Genomic DNA, 20,563 nt, shown 5'->3' on the forward strand with positions numbered 1-20,563 from the left:
GTCCTGATCAGAAGGAAGCAGAATGAAAGAAAACTGCTTTTTCATTTTCTCATACTCTTATCTCTCACAGGCTTCAATGTTTACATTCTAATTATTAAATAAAGAGAGGCTAATAATTTGTTTAATCTTGGTGAACATTCAACCATTTCAGTTTCCAATTTTAGCTGTTTTTTTACCACAGAAAACACCATCTTTCCCACCATCTGAAAAGACATACTGGCTTCTGGTTTAAAAATACTATTAAAGAATAGAAGTAATGAATAAGATTATAATGAGATATGCTTTTAAGGCAAGTTAGAGAAAGAACGAAAGTTTCAGCGTGTTCCTGTAAACATTTTGGCCCATGTAAGTAATAAATAAATTCTAATTGAAAAGCAAATTGCTTAATGTTCACCTTCCTCACAGCACTTTTGTGCCAAACTACTTCAGGATTCACCTTTTAAAGATCATTCATAAACTGACACATATTGGGTTGAGCTAATCCTCACATACATGCCCCATTCCCTACACTGCTGAGGAAAAAAATCAAAATCTCTCACTTCATACCAATATTGGATCACTTCCTGTTAATCTTGTCCTTGCAAAAGGACCCATTCCATCAAATTGTGCAAACAAAGACTATAAAAGAAAAAGGTTAATTACTCTTCCACTACATTGTGTCAGTGTAACTTTGTATCTCTCTCATTGCAAGAGTTGGTTAGGGATGCAATTGGAAATCTAACATCTTTCACAGCTGTATGTCTATTGCATCCTCCAAGCCTAGTCTTGTGAACAATTCTGTTCTTCCAAACATTTGGAAAAATAAAAAAGATTATTTTTTGTTCCTAATGGGACCAGGTAGTAAAAGAGAATAGGAAACAAAGTCATTAAGGGAAAAAAAAAAAAAAAGCAATAGTTTTGGCAAGTACAGCAGATGACTAATTAAGTGCACTCTTTGTTCAACAGTGCAAAGAGAAGTTAATTCCTGAAGGTTTTTGCTAGGAGGCATTGTGTGGTATCTCCAAACTATGTGGGATAAGGGTGGGGGCTGAAGTATGGAAGTGATCCAAAGAGAGTTAGGGATTAGATTCCTGAGAGATTGCAAGAGTCATCTAGGGTTAATAAAAAGAACAAAGTGAGGGAAAACATTGCCTGTAATGAAGTCTATTGATTATGAAACTGCCTCCAAAGGGAGCAGTGTTTGCCTTTTAAGAACACAACCAATGAAAGCATTAAAGACAGCCTGTAAAAGGACACAGCTGAACTAACAGAGAATGGTACTTGACCTGGGGAGAGTTTTAGCTTTTTAAATTTTTATGCATAGCATGGTATTTGAATATGAGTACAAAATGTAATCAGTGTTATTACCTGTCCCTACACAAATGTCAATGCCAATCTCTGCAGGTGCTAGCTGGTACTGTGGTCTGCTGGAACAAGCTACCCATCCCATCAATTAAATGTTTGCAACACTTATAGACAAATCCAGTGTTCCACATCTGGTTTAGTGCCTTGAAATGAGGATTACTGTCTAAAGCTGTATTTTATCTTGAAAGCCAAGTGACTTTGTAAGTCACTGAACTCCAGATTCCCTATATCCAAAATTGTCTTATCATAGGTTTCTTCAAACAGTCATACAAATTACACCAGCTGTAGAAAAAGATCAAGTCCCCACTGACTAGGAGGAATGCATGGTTCAACTTCCATCTAAACCAAGCCAGTTTTTATTCCAGTATACCCACAGAGGTTTAGTCTGAAGAATTATCTGTTTAGTTCCTGGCAAAGAAACAAAATAGGTTTTGGTTGGGAAAAACAACAAACTCATTGGGAAGTTACAAAAATTAATTGTAAAAGGCAGCTGTGTGGGCTTCTAGTCTATGTTACTAAAATACATACGTAGGAAGTCAAAGCATGCATCAAGTTGTTTAAAAATTTAACAATTTTCTAGAGATAAAAGGGTAATAATTATGTTCCCTCACTGCATCTACCCTCTCCCCAATAAGAATTTTTATGTCTATCCACTCCTTGATCCTAATTTTCCCAAAACATTGATTTTGGGATTTCCTCAGTAAAGACTTAGAATTTTAGCAGCCCTATGATCTATGATTTTTCACAAGAAAAACATGTTATCCACAGCTGCAAAATACATGGAAGAAAGCAATACCTAGCTTTTTTTTTTTTTTATAAAACAGTTAGGGATGTTGAAGAACACATTTTGTCTCTGTCACAAGTGATCTCAGCAAGAAAAACAAACAAACCAACACAAAAAACCCAAACAAAAACTAAACAAATCAAATGTGTGTAATTCCAACCCAAGTCTCAGAGAACTTATCAAAATGGCAGTGGGTACTAGAACCTACAGGCTCAAATTCTTTCCTAATATTCCAGTGGTGACTTTAATTTAAAAACCCCAACAGATTCAAGAAATAAATCTTGATCAACCCTATTTAATTGGGCATTTTGTTTGCTATTTTCAATGTCATAAACTGCAGCTACCTTTCTATGTAGGTTTTGATCAAGTTCTCCTTCTCAGCCTCACTCATATATATTACCTTACTGCTTTGTATCTGAAGTTTAAAAATTAGCGGTGTGCTACAACAGTGTGGAGAAAACATCTAGTTCTAGAATCAGATTTAGGTCCTCCACACCTCAGACACACAAATTGTGATGATTTGCAACTACAGCCTCTAAAATCAAATTCAAACATTTGGTAAGAAGACATGATATTTCTTTGTAGACTTCTACAACACAATTTAAAAAATGCACCAGGCCTCATTTCCAAAGTATTACAGCTGAACTTGTGGAGGTACCATGATTGTTGCAAAAACTGTTAAAGCTGAGAGAATTTGTATGATATTTTACAGCTATTCAATGCCACTCAGAATTTCTATGGTGCTAGGCAATTAACCCTCAAAGGAGATCTGTACTACCCTCAACAAAGCTTCACTTGATATCTCCAGAGAACTAAATCAATTCCAAAATGGAGCTACATGTAACTGAACTTGTTGCCTTCCAGTCACTCAGTAACTCCCTACAAATATTGCCCAGCATTTAGCGGGATTAGGGCAAAATCAACCATGAAAGGGATGAATTGCACAACCATGAAGCACACAGATCTCTCATTATTGCTATAATCATATCAGAGCAGCAGTAAATCTCTGTGTTGGAAGTGCAGATCCAATGATATTACAGTGCCTATTGATTCTGGCTGTTTGCTGGAGATAGAAGTGAAAGCCTTGGAGTGAGCAAACTAAGAACATACAAAATAATACTTAAATGAAAGAGATTTTAATATCTTTGTTAATTGTTGGGAATATTTACACAGTATAAATTATTACTAAATACAGATATTTTATATACTATCTGAATGGAACTTTATTGCATACATTTGTTAGCTAACTTTTAGTTAATTTATACTTGAAGGGAGAGAAAGACTTTCACCAAACACTGTTTTCCCAACAAGCACAAACCTCCATGCCTTAGTCTTTAGTTTCACGACCTGAGGATTGTCTAACGAAACGAAAGAGAAATAATTGTGTTTTACCTTCTTTCAAGTACCAGATCTTACTATAAGACTTATCAGTTTCTCATTTGTGCCTGACACTAAAAACAAGGCAGGACAGAGCTAATTTTCTGATGTTTATTATTCTTATTTTTCCAACAGAGACATTGGATTCAAGCATTGTCATGCTTCAAGTAACATGTGAAGATACACTCTTTTTTCACATATATTTGAGCACAGTTAAAGATGGTCAATACTCAAAACACTTCACCACACTAGATTACCAGGAACATCCCACCCCACGCAACAATTACCAACTACAGAGTTTTCTGCTGTTGAGGAAAACCCAAAAATTTCTGTCTCTTAAGAAGAGATCAGGCCATGCATGCACAGACGCAGGGTCTCAATTTAGAATCATATTACCAGAAAGAAACAAAGTTTTTTTTGAGCTAGAAGGTGACACTCACTTTCCAGTGGTCCTGAGCAAAAAACAGTGCCTAAACAAGGCAATTTATTCTTAACAGGACCTGCCTAAACTCCCTCCCTTATTCTGTGGTCCTTGTGGTCCATAACTATTCAAGAAAAAGATGATATCACTGTGGAAGCAGCAGATTTCTGCTGCTCTGTGCCTCTAGATAGGCAGACATTTGTGGAGAATATTCTCTTCTGGTAAAACTAAGATTTCCCCCCCTCATCTTCTAAAGGTGTTTCACATTGAAAAAGGTGGATAGAGGGATGGTGAAATTCAGCTTCAGCAGTACCCAGCTCAAGAAAACACATTCAAACCCTATAGTTCTTAGAGCTCAACAATATTATTCCTCTAAAAAGAAGGAAAAAACCAACCAAACAAAACCAAGAATAAAAGTAAAAAAAAGTAGTTTTTTTTTCTTTGTTTTGTTTGTTCAACATCATAAGCAAGACAACTACTAGTTAAGTCAAACTTGGTAACTAGATGTATTGTGTATGAATATATTCCCAACCTAACATTAAAAGCAAACTCTGCAGCAGCTACAATATTTTAAGCCATTACCAGTGGATCTTTTTTTCAAATATATCTTCTAAGTCTTCCAGTAATTACTACTTGTATGCAACATACCATTTTTCTGTCTCGTTAAAAACACAATAGTATAATTAGGTCTGTTGCAACCCCCCCAAACTGTTTAGCACAACTTGTTATAAAAGATATAAAAAAACCACCAAACCCTTTTTCTCCAATACAGGATTAGGAAGGCACACCGGGAACACACTCTAAAACAAGACCAGATCTCACAGACACATCTAAGCCAACAATATGTGGCTACATCAGTTATCTGTGTCAATAAGATTTCATGTCTTACAAGCTCTTATTTTTCTTGCAAGACGAATTTTGTATTTGCTTACAAATCAGAGGCTTCTTAGAATATGTGTTATTTGCATGGTGACATTTGATATAAATGAAACCTCTCAGTCAAAGTCAACAGCTGCTGCGCAATCCCTTGAACTGGCTAAAACATGAGCAGTTCTTTAGTAACCATCCGGTGAAGAGTGCTTCACTTGAGGCCCAGTAAACTGCACATCAGTTGAGGTAGCTGAATTCACCGCAAAGTATCCAGCTTTTCTCCTTCTAGTTGACTTTTTTTTTCCACGGCAATTCATCCATTCCCTAAAATTTATCACTAAGGCAGAAAGAGGCACTGGAAGAAAATTCAGAAGCAACTGCAACCATTGTGAAATAAGGTGTCACAGTAGACTGAATTCCTAGCACTGATGCTGGTGTAGAAAGAAGATTAAGCAAGTTAGGCAGCTATGAATCCAAGCTATAAAGCAAAAATTAGTCTAAAGATTTTCAGAAATATCTTTATTTTCCATCTGTAAGCTAAAGTCCTGTTTGTAAATATTTGATATATAGATCCTTCTGTTTTATTCCTGAGCCTGTGTAAAGCTAGGATGGGGAGGAGGAGGAAGATGAGAGTTGAATCAGAAGAAAACTGAAGTTCTTAACAGCATCCAAGGGCTAAGGACTGTTTCCTGTCAAGGATCAGCCTGCAAACAGACTGGGTGGGAATTGTACTGCCCATGACAGTTTCTGGGAAGAAGCTCCCTCTGGCAGGTATAAGTCAATAAATACTCTGTTGCAAAGGAAAGGTGGTTGAGAGACACACCAACAGTTCTGGGTGAACTGTGTATTATTATTACCCCCGGCAAAACGAAGCTGACAAATGTTTTCACTCCCAAAAAGGTGGCATGCATCCAGCAGAAAACACTAAAAATGTTTAAAACCCTGGAAGGAACAGGAATGTCAATATGCATTTTAAAATCTGAAATCTACCTCCAGCCTCTTATCTGTAGCCATTGAATGGAAGTATTTTCTTGATGGCATTATTCCAATAAGCAACTTTATTGGCAACAGAAGTGACAATCTTTAGAGCAGTGATTAAAAATGACACAAAATAATTTTTAATAGAGTTCTAAAAGTTGGAAAATAGCAGCAGTAAGATCATTCACAATCACTGATCATATTGCTTTTGCCAAAGAAATACTTAAATGACTTCATGCCTTAATTAAAACAAGCTAGTTAAGCAGAGGAATATGCTATCATGCACAGGAAGGGTTCTGGAGCAGCTGGAAGCACCTTGCTGTGCCACTGAGTTTTAAACTGCTCAGCCACACCTGGCTGATTCATCCTCTTGTCCCTCAGGTTCCACTGACACTACACTCCTGCCTGACTCATATATTTGTCAGTTTTGCTTCTTTCAGCTGTTGAGAGATGACAAGTTGTTTCAGCTGCCATCCAGCTGCTTTTGAGTCCCCTGACTTTTTCCTTCAAACCATCAAAAGCTTGACACATAAGATGTCCAAAATCCCCAGAAAGCAGATTCTGACCTGAATTGAAGTCAGCATTCCCTCACATCAGCAACTATTGCAAGGAATGTCTCTTCTGAATTAAACTCACATGCACTTTGGCTTTGGCATCTCTAACACCTGCTCGTGTAGCACGTCTATGTAAGACCTTTCAAACATACATACAGAATATAATATACACCATTTTCTTCTTGGAGAGAAATTTGGGAGGCAAGAGGGAAGAGAAAGAAAAGCACCACATGAGAGAGTAGTCATCTTGATTAACCCAATATGAGCTGATGCTTAGACAGCGGGGTACAGACAATAATGGTGCAAAGAACAAAGAATAGGGGCACAAACATTTTTTGAAATGTGGATTTTAAAAACTAATTATTTTCTAATGTAAAAATAGCTCAAATGTAACCAACTTCTTTGAGACCCTTACTCAGTATTCTTTGTGGAAATACCTTCAGAGGAAAACTTACTGGCTGTAGATGTGACAATCTTTAAAAAGCAGTTATTGGTTTAAAAGGTGGCAAGTTTTCAAGTTTTCAATGCAACCATACTGAAATGACCAAAAAAAAATTATGCTCCTTTGTCTGATCCAACCAGAGTCCAAAATTTGTGTGTCACTTAACTCACAAGTTTTTGGACAATCTCAAGTCGTCCAGCTGCTTCAGAAAATATCTTTACATCAACCCAGCTGCATTTGGGAATTCTAAGTATGAGAATAAGAACCATTTCAGCCCAAAGATGGCAGGAGGAGCATCAGCCTCTCCAGGGCTGCCAGAAATGTGTCAGCCCTTCTCCAACCAACGCCCCAAAACCTCCTGCATCATATAAACTCATCCTAAATCTTGCTCTCACTTATCAAGACCAAAAGTATCTGCTCCTTGACAGCCTCTGGGAATTCAGAGAATCATAGTATGGCTTGTGTTGGACAGGACCCCTAAAGATCACCTAGTTCCAGCCCACCCCCATCCCTGACACGAGCAGGGATGCCATTTACTAGATCAGGTTGCTCAGGGCCCCAGCCTGACTTGGAACACTTCCAGGGATGGGGCAGGCAAAATTTACCTGGGCAGCCTGTACCAGTGTCTCACCATCTTCACAGTAAAGATTTTCTTTCTAATATTTCATCTAAACATGTTCTCTTTCAGTTTGAAACCGTTGCCACAATGCAGCCTTCCAGTACCTAAAAGGGTTTTATGAAAAGGAGAAGCAATTTTATATGGGCAGATAGTGACAGGACAAGGGGCAATGCTTTCAATTTGGTTGGTCAGGGTGGAGTTGGCAAGTCTCTGTGTATCATCTAGGAAAAAATCATTTAAATATGTGACTTTTTAATATCATTATATAGAAATATATTTAAAATTTAAACACCAAGTATATTTGTTGATGAACAAATGCCAAATGGAATAAATGGGAACTAACATTTGGGATGGGGGGGGAGCGGGAGGGTTTGAGGGTTTTTTTTAAGGCTCACATCCAACATGGACCAATAATCATTCCAGTACTACCTTAGATTCTGGTACATGTTACTTGAAAAGCCTCAGTATTAATCCATTCCCAGTTGTCCTGAAAAAATGTCTCAGCAATTTAATAGCATTCTACATGGGTCTCCAGGTTTATTTATTAGGATTGACACCAATGCTTTCAACTTCATTGTATTTTATCACTTAAAGAAGCAGATACACCAAGCTGCAGATAAACAGGGACACACAGGACAAAACAATCCCTTTTTTTTCTCTCATTACAGTACGTTGAAAGTGCTCTCTAATATCCTAACTCTTGCTCCTGTTTGCAACCCGGTTTTCTTCCAGTGTACTTCTGCTTTAAGTTCAGGTTTCACATTTTCACCTTTAAAGCACCTTGACGCTCTGCCCTACCAAAATCTCTCTTTATTGCATTATGTACCATGGACCTTACTCCACTCCATTAAACCCTTCATGTCCTTTTCTTCACATGCTCCTTTCATGCTACCATTTCAGTTCTTGAAGATATCCAGTGCACCCTTTTGCTCATTCTTCCAGATGAACCCCAAAATCCTAAAAAGGATTTAAAACAAGCCCAACAATATGTTAAACACTGAATTCTGCATGCTTTCTTCAGTGCAACACCCATACTGGTGCCTTACATGGTGCAATGGACTTTTTCTATGATTTCCCTCTCTATTGGAACTGGGGAAAAAAAAACCCCAAAACTGTAAAGAGATTATTTTTTTGTGTCTAAAAGTCATTCTGCCTCCTCATTCCTCCTGCACGTTAATTATAAAATGTCAGTTATGTACATATTCAAAACAGCTGCCCACGAAATAGTCATTGAAAATATATATTAACATCTTCACAAATGCTGTATTAAAGCTCATGCAAATTTGATGGGTAGATGCAGAATTTTCCCTAGCTGCAAGTGTAGCATTTACAGAACATCTTCATACAAATGCCTTTGATTCCCTCAGTACTTTTTTACATCCCAACATTCACGTTCTGAATGCAGAGATGGAGTTAGCAACACTGTTTATACTTCAGAATAATAATTTTAAAAAATAGATACGGAAGGTAAATAATCATTGCTTTAGAGGCTGACTTGGTGCAAAGCAACTTACAGCGTGCTGCCACAGTCGTGCTCCAGGGCTAGCCAAAGCCTGCTCCTAGAATGACACCCGGTGGCCACCAGAGCGAACAGCACGGTGCGATCCCTGCCCTCCAGCTCCCTGCTGTGCTCAGGGGCAGGAGCCATGGCTGTGTGACAGCCGGGCAGCAGCTGGAAATTCTCCACAGAATCTGCAAAACGCGGGGAAACCCTGGGTGGATTTCAATTTAAGAGGCATACAAATTTTGAGTAACACATAATGTTTGGGTTCATTATGCACAATTTATTTTCTTTTTTATACAGTTGCATGAGACTGCTGGCTAAGGGGTACAGAAGCCTCAGAATTAAATTTCTTATTTCATTCTGGAAAGAGCTAGCAGTGGGTGAGTGGCATTTCCAAAGTGTGACTGTGCATGCTCAGGATTAAACCAAAAATTGCTATTCCAAGGTAGGGAAGATTAGTTTATCTATTCTTAAACATTAGAGGACTGAAATGCATTTATTTAGCGTTAAGTTATTGGAGAAGAACTCCAAATTGGAGGGAGACATTGTCAAGTTTAAAATAAATTTGATCGAAGTAAAACTGTAACAGAGCTTCAACAAGTCATCAAGTTTAGAGCAAGCAATCATGGTCTGGAAAAACAATTGGCAACATCAGCAAGAGTTAAGAGCTTCTTGACACATTTCATTCTGATTAAGTACCACATGAGCCAGAGCAGAGCTTTTCTTAGGTAACAGCCTATTCAAAATTATTTGATAATGTTCAGTACCAAACTGTGTTACATTTGTAGGACTTCTGGAAAGTGAAACAGAAACAGAATATTTATTACTTGTCAATTCTTATATATTTTACTTCTTAGATCAGAGTCAAAATTCCTGGTGATACCCTAACACCTCTCTTTATAGCAGCTAGGGGTATCACAGAATATATTTTCCCTTTTTTCCTTTGGACAAATACCTGCTTTTTCTCTAGTAAGTACAAAGTCAAGTAAATAAAATTTCACAGATATCCCCCACAATGAAAATTTTTAAGGCAATCTCAACTCTGAGCTTCCTTAGGTGACTCTTGTACCATTATCCTCACTGGGCACGGGAGTGAGGGAGGTGGTGAGCACATACCCCATACCCTCCAACTCTGAGCCCTGAAAACTGGTTTACTGCTTTCTCATCTCAGCTGTGCCTTAACATCTCTGCTTAGAAAGATAACTGTTAAAAGAACCAAGATAATTGTTTACATAAGCATAATGAAATTATTCAGGTACTTTGTCCAAAGCAATAGTTTATTAAGACACGTTAGCATACAACAGCTGAAAGAGATTACCACTGAACACAAAAGGGCAGGCGTAGCAAACTACAGCAGTCTGGAAACAATGACAAAAATGTGTCACTTATCAGTAAATTATACACGTGCTCTCTCTGGCCAACCAATCCTGCAAGAATTTAAAGCTTGTGGCAGATCCAGTGACTGCATGAAATCTAAACAAATAAGAAGCACAGCAATGGGAAGAATGACCTCCTACTGTATTAAGTTTAAAGCCGGATATTGCCAAGAGACATGCAAAGCTGTTGGAGTATGCACACAGCAAATCCTTGAGATACCATGGAACCAGACCAAAGATAGCATTGGAAAGGCAGATGGAGGGTTAAAACACAGCTTTATAAACTGCTGCCAGCTGCCAGAACTGAGGAGGGGTTCAAAGCTCTGTGTTCCACAAGCAAAACTGTGACTGAGCAGCCTTCAGAGAGAGGCTGTTCAAGCATCTCCTTTGATCTTATTTTTCAGTGGATGCAGCCATGTTTTTCAACAGTTGAAAGGTTTTTAATTTTTAAGTTCACTTGCTCTCTGTTCACTGAAGAATGAAAACTCATTATTAGCTGGGAAGTAGATATAGTAATTGCCAGTGTGCTACTATATTTTGTACTCCCTCTTCCACCTGCTCCCTCATGCTAGGTTTATATGTAAAGCCAAATTATAGTCTAACTGTACTAGAATCAGGTGTGGGAAAACAACAAGTTTACAATATCAATTTAAACCAGCTATAAGGCACCAAAAGGCACAGCACAGTATTTCAGACTGTTGTATTTACACCCAGACCAACTACCATTACGCACGTGTTGTCATCTTTATACAACTTCACATATATACTGTATTAGGGTCAAAAGAGCTATGGTTGTGGACCAACAACTTGATTTTAGGAGGTTGAGCAATCCCATAAAGAATCAGGAACAATCTCAGTAATAGTATTTTGCAATGGTGGTTTCTTTCATGTATTACATTAAATCTGTTGTGGAGTAAAATTTGTTCCATATGACAGAAATTCCACCTGCATGTTATTTCAAGTTCTAGCTTTCCAAATTCCCTGCCCTTCTCCTCCATGAATTTCAAAAGTCACGTCTGTCTTCTAGAGAAGAAAAATCAAACACAGCCATGCACAACTGTCCTGCCTTCCTCCCTAAATCCTAAGATAGGATCCAGAAGTGTTCCAGAAGTAAAAGTATGAAAGCAGAGAAACAGAGGCAAGCACCATCCCCAAACCCAGAAGAGGCAGACAAATGAAAAACACATATCAGTCGCATCCCTGCTGCCCTCCTAGCTCATTAACTCCTGGCTATCTGGGAAATCGACCATTAAAAGTCTCTTCATGCTAAATATTCAAGGTAAAATCTTCACTGATGTTCAGTTGCTTGGTCATTAGTTTGCCTTCAGTGAAAGAATTCTCTTCAGATGATCACTTTTCTACAATTGTTTGAACAGTTAACAGCTCTCACTTTTTCTAAACTCTCACCATGAATTACTCTGGTGAGATTTTGCAAAACATCTAAATGAACTCCTGTGTAGTTCTGGCAACAGTGAAATTTCTTACTTCTTTGCGAAGGTTTCTTTCATTTTTGGCATGACATATACATTCCCAAATTTGACAGACACAGCAATAGTTAGTCTTGGCACTCAGTGTTGTGCAACTCTGGCTCAAATGCTCATTCACGTACTTTGTTTTAAAGAATTCCCTCTGGCTGTTTCCTTTCAGCACAATTTTCCTTTTAATTATTGTTCCATGACACAATACAAAATATTTTTTTACAGAGGCACAAGATCAATGTGTTTTGATACTTAACAGGATAATCCAGAATAATTTGCAATGACAAAAACAGTGCGGGAGAAGCTGATACACTCGAAGGCTGTTCTGCCATTCAGCAGGACCTTGGTAGGCTGGAGAGCTGCATGGAGAGAAATCCTAATGAGCTTCAACAAGGGCAAGTGTAGGGTCCCACACCTGGGGAGGAATAATCCCGAGTACCAGCACGGGCTGGTTCTGGGGGCTGACCTACCAGAGAGCATCTCTGAAGGGAAGGAACTGGGAGTCTTGGTGGGCAACAAGCTGTCCATGAGCCAGCAGTGCCCTCAGGGCCAGGAGGGCGAGTGGGATCCTTGGGTACCTCAGGAAGAGTGGCCAACAGGTCGAGACAATTGATCCTGCCACCCAACTTAGACCTAGTGAGGCCACATCTGGAGTGCTGTGTCCAATTCTAGTCCCTGCAATCCGAGGAAGAGGAGGAGGTCTGAAGCATCTCCTTTATGAGGGGAGACTGCAGGAGATGGGCCTGTGGGGCTCAGAGACTGGACAAGGAGTAATGACCACAAGAAGTTCTACTTCAACATGACGAAGAACTTCTTTACTTTGAGGGTGGCAGGGCACTGGAACAGGCTACCCTTGAGGTTGTGGAGTCTCCCTCTCAAGAGGTGTTTAAAACCCAACTGGAAGGGGTCCTATGTCGCCAGCTGGTGGAGACTCTGTCTTGGCAGGGGGTTTGGACTAGATGAGCTCCAGAGGTCCCTTCTAATCCTAACTATTCTGTGATTCAGCATCAGTTCATTAGATTTATAAATAAATAAATAAATAAAAAGCCAAACAAAAACAACTCCAACATTTTCTTTACTTAGTTTTCCTGCTGTCCTCTCATATTTACTTCCATCTTTCTTTACAGGATCACCATTGGTTAGGAACCCTTTTTCTTTTTTTAATTTGTGCATTAGCTCCTGTTCTTTAAAATACTTTACTATATTAAAAAAATGCATAAACTCATTTGTAATTCCAATCCCCATATAACACCCCTCTCACAATCACTGATAATGTGCAATGGAGATCTGTCTCTGTTTTGCCCACCATGTTTTTGTTTTTATTCTAAGCTGAGCTGATGACATTGGACTTATAATATTTAATTAAAATAAACAAGCTCTTTTAATGGCAGGGAGAGAAGGAAAGGCAAATGAGTCAAGTTGAGATGACAAAGTTCTCAAGGACTGAGTAGTTGTATTAAATCCCCAGAGACCCGACCCTTACTCCACATGAATGTGGCTGCCATACAAAGTTTCTGTAAACATTGCAGGAAGATATTCACACAGAAATGTGAAGAGTTCAAGGACAAAAGACACCTAAGCTGCGCAATGCAGAAACTCAAGTAAATAGATATCAGGAATTAAAATCTTTCCAGCATGGCACCTTGTACAATTTGAAAACCTCACATTCATTTGTGGAGATGAAAAGAATAATTCTGCATTCTACATTCTTGTTCTACATCATTTTCCAGCATCACCCATCCCTAAAAGTAAACTAGAAATGAATACCATATCTTTTGTTTGATGAAAAAACTATTTTTTTAACAAAGTTAAGAATTAAAATAATTAATAGCTAAAAATTTTATTACTGAATATGCACGCAGTTGTCACTGCACTGCAAGCAAGTTCTTTAAAGGTATACATACTTTAAAATGCACATATAAAAGGTGAAAGAGACACTGCCTGCTGTGTGACAGAAACAGTACAGACTCTTCTTACAGTCATTTAAACTGCTGGTGCTCTGGAAACAAGGATGCACCAATAAAAAACCAGAATTTTAAACAATTAGTAGGATAAATCAAACAAAAAATTTAAAAAGTCAAGGAATGTTAGTTATATAGAAAATTGGGTTTTATTTAACACTTGGATTGTGCAAATAAGGTTTTATTTAGTGAAGGCACTTGTTTCCCCTCTGTTAGCAGGTCAATGACTGTATTAATAGTTACTATTAGTAAATGCAACTATCACTTTTAAAAAGCGTTACCATGGTGACTCTACAGGGAAAAAATCATGTAAAGGCATGATTAAAAAGGTCAGGAAAGCCAGCCTTACATTATGCTCATTTTTTCCACAGTAGAAGAAGTGCTACAGCTGCCTGTAAAATTAATGTAGAACACTTGATATGTTGTGTATATATGTGTGTCACAAAGAAAATAAAACAAAACCTGGAGGAGATGCATGGTTAACCCCAGAGACTGATCACCAGCTTGGCACCAAGGTAGCAGTACCAATATACAAAAACTAAAACATGCTTACATTTATGCATTTCTATAGCCTGCCCCCAGAGTAGACAACACCCTTATTTTCACAAAGCTCCCAAGGTGGGACATTGATGTCCTAAAACACTGGCAAATATCCCAACCAGGTGCTCTGCAGGAGGTCAAACTCTCCCTTCCTCCCTTATTCCATCCAAAGGATTGGTTGTCCTGCCCACTGTAACCTTCACCTCTCCTGAAGTATGAGGCAGCACAAGCTCACTGTGAAAGCTCCCCTTCCCAAAGCTAGGAGGCAAAGGTGCCACTCACATTTGTCCCTTGGCTATTAGCAGGCCACAGTGAAGGCACAGAGATTCATGGACAGCTGCACGAGATGGGTGTCTCTGCAACTGCTTGGAGGCACTGGTGATACTTAAATGGTGGCTGTTGTCATTCAAGTTCCTTTGACAACCTCATGAGCGTTCAAATTAACTCTTAAAGCATTTATATATAACTTCAGAATTCACAACAGATTGGAGTAAATGTGATCCATGTCTCTCCTACTTCTCTAGACAGAAATCACTGAGATTTCTTCCCAGTGACTGATGGTAGACTTTAATTTAATTTTGAGAAGACACAATATTCTCATTCCCAAAAGGGAATAACACATGGAATACAAAGAAATTGAAAAAATTAATACTTTCCATGTATCAGTACAGCAAAAATTCAAATAAGCTGAACAAAACAACCACCACACACAAAACAAAAGCAAAACAAAAAAGCAAGCAAATGAAAAATAGCCCATAAAAATACATCAATGAAAAATTATTCTTCCAGAATAAGTACCCAATGTCGAATTATCACAATTCTTAGGCAAAAGCCTGTCTCCTTCAACAAGGACTACACTATTACAGGTATGACACTGATCTTTTCAGTCTCCATTTACCTTAATATATTAGAGAGAAGAATTCAGCATAGTGTCTGGAAGGGAACACTCTGGGGAGGAAAGAAAGTAAAAGAAATTAAAAACACACTGGATTTTTTTTTCCCCAAGTAGTTTTGGTGACAAAGGTCTAAGGCACATGTGACAAGCCTACAAGCTTTGCTGCAGCAGCGTCATTATATGTCATGGCATTCTACATCTGACATTTATTGAAGTTGTCTTCCTGGAAACAGAGCAGCAAGATTGCAGCCGCTCACAAGAAATTGCAACCCTTCAATGGAAAAAAAATTAACCTTATTTTTACTTTTAAAATTATGTAAGGTGGCCTTTCAAATAAATTAAAAGAAAATAAATTTCTCAGTAAATTGAAATACATATAGCTCACTGATTAAAAGAGACTATCAGCTTAAAAAGCCTACAGCTCTGGTGAATTTTTAATGTAAGCTAACAAAAAATATCCACTAACATCCCAAGCATGATTTAAAAATATATTGTACTAAGCAAGTATGTAGGTAGATGCAAGGAGAATTAATTTCATACATTCTCAGACCATAATAGAATTGACAGATTAACAGTATTTCTCCTTAAATAAATGACCAACTGGACACAGCTTCACTTTAAGGAAATGAGTCATGAAGAAATGATAATGATAATAATGATAATGGCTGCCTATCATTCAGGTTATTTAGGATACAGAATGCTGCAACACATATTGCACTTAAGTACTTTGTAGTAAAATAAAATTAGGGAACATTCCAGTAGCCCTCCAATCCCTTAATTGAAATGTGGACAATACCTATAAAAATACAGTTTAAAAATACGGTGATGATCAAGTAAATCAGGTGTGCACAAGGAAACACAGAGGAAAAGAGCTAAATTTTGCTAAGAGTATTGCACCTCCTTGCTAAAATTGGTGTCTGACACTCGTGATCTACTTTCCAGATTTTAAATTATCAAATAAGTATGTAGTTACTCATTATAAAGTTGACATTCAATCAAAATCTTTAGAGGAGGAAAAACTAATCTATTGTGAATTCATCTTTGGGTGAAACATTCAGCTAGAATAGCACAATACATTATTCAAAGCTACTGTTATATATACATGCTAAATATATCTCTCTACTTTTAGCATTAAAAGTACTGCACTGTAAACTCATGGCCAAGACAAGAATTACCTCTTCTTTGGCTCTGGCCACACAAGACTTTTATGAGTTCAGCCAAATTGTTTTTCAAAAGAATTAGTTCAGACTTGTAATTTTTTTCAAGATATCAATTCATTCTGCTTTCCAGGACTTCATTAGTCTTCCATATCTCTTTTTACATCCAGTGCCACTGCCCTCAGTTCAATTATTCTCTATTCACTGCTAAACATCAAGCCCCAAGTCACTGTAAGTCACATCAATGGCTCAACCATGCAAATGACTCCAAGTTACACTGCAGATCATGTAAGAGATCTGTCTTTCACACTTCAGTGGAGCTATGAAAACCATCTGAAGGAAAGGAGGACAGTTACAGTAGGACACCTATGAATTCCACCAAAATCCATCCCAATACTGACTCTACTGGGAGATGATACACGTCGTGATGCAAACTGGGGTGTTCTGATACTTTAGCTAGGGCAAACTCACCCAGCTTCCCTGACTCTCACCTCGGGGTTTGTTAAGTTCTAACTCACATCTGAAGCAAAGGTAGTTTGGTTTGATATGAAGGGATTTGATTACCATGTAGGATCTTTTAACCAAAGTGTTGATTTAGCATTTCTTTTTCTACACCAACATTACATTCAGCCACATATGAAGCCTCTGCAAACTGCATTCAGGGGAATTAGCCAACCAGTATTGATCTCTGTACAATTTTTATCAAACCAGAAAAAATATATTGGAAATAGCTCTCAATATCCCTTGTTGTTCATATAAGTACACACATAAAAACCACATACATAGCCATGCCCTTCTAACTGTTTAGCACACAGCTTAGGAAAGACTCACAGAGGAATCTTCACCAAGAGAGATTATAGAAATATTAGAGCCCTGCTTGCCTTTATTCTGGAATATAAACCTTAAAAGTTCAGCTTTCTTGCCTACTGAGCTCTTTACCTCTTCAAGTTGATAAAAGAAACTGCAGTACCCCAGCGGACACTAAAGGGCAGAATAGGATCCTACTCATTTCTTAGTCTTTGAAACAAAAATGCCCTCATGAGTAACACATGGGCTCAAGATTCCCTATATGCCCAGATCCATTTTTGTCATGTAAATAGCCTCATATAGACACAGCCCTGACAACAATCACATGGGGATCTATGCAGTAACAAAGTCATTCCTTACAGATAAGTGCTGGACCCCACCCAAAATTTCTGAATGGTGCTGTAGAAGATCAAATATTATGATTAAATAAAATAACTGTGTACCACGGAATGGTCCACTGGTAGCTGCAGCCTTTTATATAGTGACTGTAGAAAAGTGTTCACATTGTGTTCACATTTCTTATGGCATATCTGAAAACTGTCTGTTCCATTCATTTTACAGTTGGGGAAATGATAACTGGTGTAATATTATTCATGCATAGATACTCCTATATTACCTGGTCCTGAGATACCAAAAAGTATCTCTTCTAAAGTTCTAAATATCTCTTTAGTTTCTAAAAGGAAGTGATATCAGAAAGGCATCTGCAGCAAGTCTTTCAGACATGCTGGAAATAAACAATTTGCCACAGAGAGCATGGAAAATTCCACCACCTTCCTCTGAATACTGGCAATATTGCTTAATAGGAAGCACTGAGTCACTGAAATTTATTTCACATCCAGGAACGAGTCTGGTAAACAGGTAGGTCATCTGTTTATGTAGCAAGACACTTAGGGGAGAAAAAGCCCTTAAGAACTTGTGTGGTGAGGGCAAGGAGGTCAGTGCGCTCCCAGCATCCAACCTGCTTTTTCCAAAATTTGTTTTGAAAGAGATAAATAGAGTACTCCACTTTTGAGCGGCCTCACAAAAGAAACCTCTACCAAAAAAAAGAGCCAAAGTTCAGGCTAATTTTTTTTTGCTGAAAGGACTGTATTCAAGCTCTATAATGGCCCTTAGAGTACTAAGAGTGAATGGAATAAAATTGATGCAGCCTAAACTGAAAATGAAAGAGGATGAGACATGAATATTTCTGTCCTATGTAGAGCCTCTTTTGATAATAAAGCAAATTAAAGGACATTCAAACCCAAGAATGCTAACAGATCTATTCAGGATAGATGTAAGTTTCTGAAAACCAATTATACATTAAAGGGTAAATACAATCATAAAGAATTGATCCTGACAAACAGATAAATAAAATGAAGCACATATATCCTAACTGCATAATCAACCATATCAACCATATATGTGTGTGTGTGCACAGAATCCAATGAGTACAATTAAGACTTATAGAGTAGCATTCTTCACTCAGAAAAAAAAAAAAAAAAAAAAAAAGTATTATTTTAGCTTTGCTGCAGTGTCACACAGTTACCTTCAGGTAAGTGTAACAGCTACAAAACATTCTGACTAGCATTTATATTGCTGTACATCATCTCATGCTGCCCCATCTCATGTGGACCCCCAGTTCCACATGGTAATTTGCAGGAAAGGGAATGTTTTGTACCTATTGAGAAAAGAGCCAGTGAGATGGGTACACAACATGAATAGTTGCTTTGCATAAATGTGTTTGCCCATAAAGGGTTAGTTACATTTTTTTTTTGTAGATTTTGCTGCTATTTAGATGGGAAAGGACACACTAACCCCTTCCTATCTCTTTGTGCTCATTTTTTCAACACACCAGATCTGTCACATTCACCAATGACATGGGAGAATACCTTGGGGACAGCTTGAAGAGCTTTGATGAGTGTGGACAAGCCTTCATTTCCTCACAGAAATGGTAAAATGTCTGAGGCATTGGCAGAGGAGTAAAGAGAAATTTAGCACAGGGAAAGGTATAATCAAGTCATTCCTCACATGATGTACATTTCCCAGACAACATTACCACAGATATGCCAAGGTTTCTTGACGCTTCTGCAGAAGAGAGTCCTGATTAATGTTGAAACAATCCAGGAAAAAAAAATGGGGTCACTTTAGCAAGGTACAACCCAAATATTTTATTTTCACTTGTTGACAATGGCAGGAGGCTAACTAACTCTTTGAAGAAGAAAAACAAGAAAACCCATTCATCTTTGAAAAAATATCCATTTTTCTTCTCCTACTTTCATAACAACAGAAAATTCAAGAGAATTGCATCCTGCCTTCCTTCTTTTTTTGGGTCTTAAATTCAAGCTCTCCTTTGAATTAAGTCTTCTGACACAGAGGTACAGAACAAAACAAAACCAGAACAACAACAAAGAAATTAATAAAAAAATAAAAAAGAAAAGAACAACAACAAAATCCCAAGCAGAAACTGAACCACCCTCCAAACTTTCCTGTTTTCCTGCCCCTCTGTGTACAGAGGAGCTCCTTCAACTTTATCTCTAAGTTTTTCACGATATATAATCAATTTTCAGATTTAGCTACCTAAAAAATAAGATGCCATTTATGCCCTGGAATAGGTTCCTGAAGTTTATAACAGTTGCTAAGTGAGTTTGACTAACATAATGAATTCGGATCAAATATAGCTGGCCATAACATGAGTATTTGTTAACATCCCCAGTATTACAGAAATCATGAGCTGGACCTCGTTTAGTCAGGCTAAATTTGCTGATGAATAAGTCAGAATAATTCTACAGAACAAACCTGGACAACAAGGAAATTCATATAATCCAATGAGAATTTTTCTTGCAACAAAGTAGACTGCTCCTATTTATCTATGAACACCCCTGCTAAACAGATACTAAAGACTAAATACACAGCCAGATCCCTCTCACCTTCCCACACATTTTCCTTCTATTTAGACTACAAATAGGATTTTAGATATTTATCTCACAAGGATTAATACATTTCCACTATAAATCTGGCTCCTGTACTGCTATGTAAGTTACTCAAGTGTTCCATAATCAAAACAGAAGTATAAATTGCAACTGATTAATTCAAGGTGCAGAACGGGAGAATGGACTGCAAAATCTTTCCACAGATTTCAAAGTTATCGCTTTTCAGATACACCCTGCTGTACAGTCAGTCACATTGCAGAGTTCAGATCCAGATTTATTATGTGCTTATGTGCACTGAAAAGACTTAATCATCAGCTTTTCCTCATAAAAGCCTTGCAGTCCCAACTTCATTTAGATGCAGAGAAGACAGATTTTTCAGCAAGACATTTGCCTCTTTCCTGATCCATCCATCCAAGGTTCTGTCTATTCAGGAAAGCCTCCCTATTCCAAAAAGCACTTAAACAATCACATAGTTTCCTCAGTTATCATATCTATATGTCAGATGGTGAAAGCCATACTAGAGCACAGACAGAAAGATTTTATGGTT

At 37.9% G+C, this 20,563-nt stretch overlaps 1 long non-coding RNA gene across 2 annotated transcripts in view; it reads right to left on the minus strand.

Annotated features, from left to right (window-relative positions):
- The window catches only part of LOC119700173, a 55,051-nt gene that overhangs the window by 15,236 nt on the left and 19,252 nt on the right, over positions 1-20,563 (minus strand). The gene's annotated exons all lie outside the window — the stretch shown is intronic.

Source organism: Motacilla alba, chromosome 4 (assembly GCF_015832195.1).
Source record: "Motacilla alba alba isolate MOTALB_02 chromosome 4, Motacilla_alba_V1.0_pri, whole genome shotgun sequence".
NCBI classification, from domain to species: Eukaryota; Metazoa; Chordata; class Aves; order Passeriformes; family Motacillidae; genus Motacilla; species Motacilla alba.